The sequence below is a fragment of the Austrofundulus limnaeus genome, unplaced genomic scaffold, assembly GCF_001266775.1.
Source record: "Austrofundulus limnaeus strain Quisiro unplaced genomic scaffold, Austrofundulus_limnaeus-1.0 Scaffold1647, whole genome shotgun sequence".
NCBI lineage: Eukaryota > Metazoa > Chordata > Actinopteri > Cyprinodontiformes > Rivulidae > Austrofundulus > Austrofundulus limnaeus.
The window spans coordinates 25411-32250 of record NW_013954049.1 but is presented as its reverse complement, the minus strand read 5'-3'; positions in this window follow the sequence as shown (position 1 = coordinate 32250).

The following is a 6840-nucleotide window of genomic DNA, read 5'->3' as shown; positions in this document are numbered from 1 at the left end:
GATTAGTCGACTAATCGAATAAATAATCGGTGATTAATCGATTATAAAAATAATCGTTTGTGGCAGCCCTAAATACTATAAATGTAATATTTGTTGTCTGTCATTGTAGCTGGGATAATTTTATTTATTAAAGCTCATAATCTTACCACTTGAAACATCACTAGCCCTGAAGCTGCTGGTAGACATCGCGGTTGGAATTATCAAAGGTTTTTGACACCTGAGAGACACGGTAGCTACTCCTTTGTGTTTGGAAGCGGGGGTTGGGGGTGGGGGGAGGACCAAGGAGGATGATTCAACCACTCAACCACTAGATGTCGCTGAAAACAACAAATCCTACACACTGTGCCTTTAACTTTCACTTTAACAGACTAACTTTTCCAGTAACTTACAGTTGAGTGGGTAATGTATTCTTATTTTTTTAACTGATAAAGCAATGGACTGATCCCAACTGCAGTGGAAATAAACAAGTGTTTTCATATTGTTGTTTTATGTATTTTTTTCTCAATTTTCTAAATCATATAGTTTTATGGTGATCCCAAACATGTTTCTTAGGTTTGACTGCATAAATGGCTTCATTGAGTCACATTGAAAATAAAGCTGTTCAACCACCTGCCTTTCCAATCTACAAATGTCTCAAACTACAAAATCACATCTTTTTAAAATATAGATCCTTACAGACGTCCCTCATGACCACATTCTCCACCCATCAATCTACTCATTACACAAATGCCTGCACCAGCAACTTCTGAATGGACTTACTTCATATTTTAATTAAGTAAATGTGGTTTTAAAGTGAGGTGCTATTGGGGTGCAGGCTGGAGTGAGAAGCAGATGAGGCAAAAAAAGAAAAACAGATGATTTGCCGAGGTAAGTTCAAGTGGATATCTGTCCAGGGTTAAAAGTGAAAGTAATACATTACAGGGAGATAGTGCTCAGAGATATTCCTCATCTTGACACTTTGCCGCATGGCAGTTGAGAGGGGTGAGGTGAAGGGAGGGTGAAACGGCCAGCAGAGATGGGATAGAGCCAGGAGTGAGCAACATCCACCGGTCCAATTGGAAGAGCAGGAGCAGCGATGAAGGGATAAGGGCCAAATGGATGGTCATATTTTACATTGGGTCAGTGTGGAGTGGCCTGTCCAACACTGTAATTACAAGTTTGGTTGGAGGAGAGAGTAAGAGAGGGGAAGAACGAGACAGTGGTCTTTGTCATGGCCGTAAATGAAGAGTCAGGCTTAATTGAGTGGTAACCTCTGAAACTGTTGTGCTAACACTGCAGTGGGACAGAGAGCTGGGGAGAAAAGGGGCAAAAAGGGAGGAAGAAAAAATGCTGATAAGGCCCTTTGTGTTTGTCAGTTTGCTGCCTTATCCTGCGTTCTTTGTACTCAAAGTAGACATACAACCTTTCTGAGCGGACTGTTTCTGCACAAAGCAACACTTTATTATAAAACAGTCATGGAAAATTATAATTAAATATGATGCTTTAAAGTCGGATATTAATCCCCCCCCCCCCCAATTTCATTATGTCTGTGGCAATAGTGTTCCCAATATTGTGTCATTCTTTTTGTCACAGTCGTACACATGTTCGTATTTTATCAACACTTGCAGCAAACACTTTTAATAATGTGATTGCAAGAATATTGAGTAAAGGCTGAGACACACTACAAGATTTTAAACCAGTCGGCCGATTTTCAAAGACTGATAGAGCCCACACTTGAGGATAAAAAATCATGGATTTACCAGGTTTGGTCCTACAGTGTGTGGTGTACAGTCACACAGCAAGAGACAACACACCACACATGAAAAGATATTTCATTCATGAACATTCAGATGTCAGATTTTAAATCACGTGAGACTTCCTGAAATCTCGTGAGAATTCATCTATCTGAGGAAACATCTCACGTGACCTCCAGAGAGATGTGAGTTCAGAGTAAATAAACATTTGTGACGAGGAGGAAACAATGTTGATCATTTGTGGGCTAATTTTACCAGAGAAATAACAATTCCATAGGACTTTTAACATCCAGCAGACTTTCTGTTGAGTCATGACAATTTTTTTTGTCTTCTGTATTTTGGAATCCCCTTCGTGTTTACCTCACCTCATTTTCGGATTGGCTACACGTCTCATTTATCAGGCTGAGAGCTTGAGTGAACACAATACACACTGTGATATCGGGCCAAAAAATCAAACATGTTGAGTATCCCTGATTTGAGGTCGGAGCGGTCCTGACGTCCTTCCGAGCCGACTAGATCACTCTTAACTCACCACCCACAGAGGGAATATTGAGCTCGCTCTCATGCCCCCCACATCAAGGTATTGACGCTGAACCAAGCGTCATTATGTTGACGCCGGGGGTACCCCCCGCACGTCCATTCTGTACGAGAGGGGCAGAGGAGGACGATGTAATTTTACAAGACTAGAATTGCGCAAAACTAACCATCCTAGACCCTAAATGTAACTTCTGCTAGCCTTGTCGAGCCTAACTTTGACCACAGACTCTAAAATTAACCATTAATCCTGATTCCTCATGTTAACCTCAGACATCACGCAAAACCGGAAAAGCCGCGGGTGGCAAGGATGGACGTGCAGGGTACCCCTCGCTCATCAACATATAGTCTGTGCCCAAGCGTCAATATGTTACGAGTCCGACATGAGAACATATTAGAATATCTGCTATGATTATCTTTAGAACCATCATGATAATCTGGACTTCCTTAAGATTGTTGGAAGGTCAAAAATCAGCCTGATTTTCTTGTAGGGTGACGCCAGCCTTAGATGAAGATTCTCCTAAACTTTTTAAGACCTATTAGAATGTGGCTGGTTTGCAGCAAATGCAGAAAGCATTAGGGTTTGAGGTTGTTTCTACGATCTTGGGACAATCTGCAGCATTTTCATACAGATGCAGGAGATTTTGGGGTTTCCAGCATCAGTTTCAGTCTTACTGCTGAAGATGCAGAAACATCATTAAGCAGAATGATAGGTTACAGGAAGGAGTTTCCTGTGTAGAACCTTGATCACATCTAATGTTTTCAATTTAAAGTATTTGTGTTGCACCAGGACAATAAAGTGAATACCTTGTAGGTGCAGGTGTACTTGGTTMTAAACAATTCTCATTCTGATTCTGATCCTTCCATTTTCCTCAATCTGACCAGCCTGATCATATTCAGAGCAAGAGTTTCTTTTTTTGGAACAAAAAACAAAGGGAAGATGTCTTTGTGTGGTGCTGCATTTACTGGCATGTGTAGAGGGTATTAATTAATGGTTGCAGCCATGTGTTGAAAACTTGGTGTGATCCTTTTGGTTGTCGCGAGGGCAGCAGCGAAGCAAATTGTGTGTAGCACCCACAACACTAAGGTAATGACCGATTTACGTAGACCACTGTGCAGACTTTAAGGTAAAGGGGCATCGGGGCATCATTTCAACGCCCTATTTGGTTTTGCAATGCCCTCTTTTAGGAATTTTTCTGGCATCCTCTGTGGTAACAATTTAACTTCAGCAGTTGAATTGTTCTCAGGGTTGCCTTGTCCCATTGCTGCTTGTTCTCAACAGCAGTCAAAACAAAAAAATGTTTTTCTTTCTCCAGGTAATCCAATAAGGTTGGTGGTCACCAGCATATTCCTGTTGTTAAGAAGGTTCTTTTGATCCAGCTGGAATTGTGGTCTACGCTCACTCATCCACCTGTGATATGGTCTCCAAGTGGATCCTGTTCATTGACACCAAGTTGTTATAGAAAAATTTATTTAACAAGAATCAGACTTGTGTGATATAAAAAATAGTCATTTCGTAGATCTGAGTTTGCTTATTGCAAAAAAGAAGAACAGAAATTAAAGAGCCATCAGGCTGTCTGTCAAAATCTGTGATTACAGGCAGTTCTGATGGCAAACTTCTACAGTGTATACTGTTTCACAGTGGTGGGCAGCGCTAATCCAAAGGTTAGTTGTGTAAGTTCTAAAGTGCTTGCTAAATTATTTAGATGTGCAAATTGTGAAGCACTTATGTTCACTAAAATTTTGCAGAAGCTAATTATAAAGCACAAAAATGACTCAGAGTTCACCAGAGTATATTCCAGTGATAACACAAGCCCTTTCTTGCATAATACTGCCGACTAGACGCACGACAATTTACTTTTTCATTGCATGTTTCGACGCAATTTGGGGACATGATTTGTTGAAACAGACTTTTGGACCATGGTGATACTTACTGTAAACTGTTGTTGAGGATCGCTAGTTCAAGTTCTTTGGTCATTTTCTTATGTTTAAGGTAGGGCTTCGGTAATAAAGCATGCAATGTCTCTCTCACTCTGCTGTTAAAGATATTGATTATCAATACCTGATGAAATAATACATTTAGTGCTACTGGATTTTTAATTTTAGAAAGCACTAGGGTTGGGCAATATTGGCAAAAAAAATTAATCACGATTAATTGTGGTATTTAGCAGATTCCAATTAATTTGAGGATTCATCCCCTGGAGTCCCTGGACACCCTCATGTCCTGGTCACATGACCAATTTAGTGGGAAAGATTTGCTCTTCATACAAATCTGTTCCAAACTGTGTCAAAATTACAGACTTCAGGCTATTTATCAAATTTTAAATTGTGTTGATAGATAAATAAATTACAGAAAACGTTCATCATATTTGAAGCAGAGAGGAGCAGCGAGCGGACTCTGCCTGGTGGCATTAATTGCATTAATCGTCAAGTGCCAAAAAGTAATCGATTGTTTTTCCGACGATTAATTGCACACGATATGATTATGCCCAACCCTAGAAAGCACAAATCTGCATACAGTTAAAATAAATTTAGTAAAAGCCCTAAAGCGCAAATGAGACATTTAGGTCTGCAATTAGCGCTCTAGTGCTTTAGTGGACAGGTGCCCACCACTGCTTTTTCAACATATGCTATCTTCATTTCAGGTTCTGTACTGGGTCAAGATAAAATATGTTCCAACAGATCTTGTCCTGGACAAAAATAACTCTATCTGTTGATTAAAAAAGGAGCAGGGTTGTCACAGTAAAGCTGATGGCATGGGTCAGTAGGAGATATCATAACCTACTGGCCTGAATAAAAACACGTTATTTTTCCATTACACTTTCCCCATCTGATCAATATAAATGATCACTACAAAACAATTATAATGTATTAAAAGAATAAAAAAGAACCCACAGAAATTTTGTGTTCTGTTTGTTTACTCTTCTTTTTGTTTATATTTGTGCTTTTTCAAGATGTTTTACATTCCAAAAAAGGTCATCAACCTCAGAATCTTTCTGTCACTGCCAATGAAGTGGACCCATTCTTCTCTACACGGCTTTAAAACTGTTGACACCTGAGTCACTTGAAAGGCATGGAGGTTGGTGCACTGATCTGTGAAAGCTACAGGATTTTATGTTCACAGCATCTGCAGAGAAGTCTAAAAAATAAAAAGAGAGGGACTGTCTGTCTGTCCTGTTCAGTTCTGTTCTGAAGACTGTGGAAACAACTAACCTGCTGCAGAGAACTTTATGTGAGAACTGTCCTATCTTTTGATCTGGTGAGGCCAAGGTTTACAGGTGTCCAGTCACTCATGGGGGTGTGGCCAAAGACTGGACCCTTGGGTCAAGCTGTGGACAGGGCCATTTTGCCATCAGAACATGATGGGATTTTCCCAGAGTGACCCTTCCTGGTGGGACACTGATACCTTGTTTCACAAAGTGAGTTGTTTATCAGATAGATAGGTCGGTCGTTCGGTCGGTCGGTCATTCGGTCGGTCGGTCGTTCGGTCGGTCGGTCGGTCGTTCGGTCGGTCGGTCGGTCGGTCGGTCGGTCGGTCGGTCGGTCGGTCGGTTGGTCGATCGATCGATCGATCGATAGATGTTTTCAGTTATGTTCTACCATTTTTATTTGCTATTATATTTTTCTGGGCACTGCACTCATTAAAAGTTTGTCATGTTTTCAAAGTCCAAAATCATAACTGATCGTTGAGTTTATTCACTTCAGAAGTTAAGTGTTAATTTTCTGTTTTCTTATTTTTACTTATTATGTTCATAGTTATATATTGGGTTAATTAATTAGTTGGGTTCAAATCAGGGAGACAACAGTGGTCATCAAACACCACCTAGTATGGGTTTGAACAACAGTGGTGCCATTACAACCGTCTGAAGAAAACCACTAAGCTGCTAACTAAAGGCTTGAGCTGGAAAGAATCCTCCTTTACCAATTGGATTGATGCTGTTTCATTAACTCAATTGAATTCAGTTTATTTATATAGCACCAAGTCACAACTATTGTTGTCTCAGGGCTCTGTACACAAACAAAAAATACAATAAATCTAAAGAAGGCAGCAGACTGTGCCAAATCTTTGCTTCATCACAGTCTCCCATCCTGAGCAGCACACTGGCAGCAGTGGAGAGGAAAAACTCCCTGCTAATCAGGAAGAAACCTCCAGCAGAACCAGGCTCAAGACCGGTGGCCATCTGCCTTGACCGGCTGGGTTTGGAACAGGAAAGAAACACAGACAAACACAGAAGAACTGGTCCAGGTGTATTTTCCTCTATAAGAGAGACAAAGAAAGAAAACACATTATTGATAGAAGTAATTATAACAAAAATGTAGAGGAGACTGAAGATAATAGCAGAGTGAGGAAATGTGGTCGGTTGTTCTCCAGCAGTCTAAGTCTATAGCAGCATAACTAATTAACTATAACAACTAAGGAATAACTCAGAAAAACCTAAATCTAATTATACGATTTATCAAAAAGGAAAGTCTTCAGTCTAATCTTAAAAGTAGACAGAGTGTCAGCCTCAHDRACAGAAASTGGAAGTTGGTTCCACAAGAGAGGAGCTTGATAACTGAAAGCTCTGCCTCC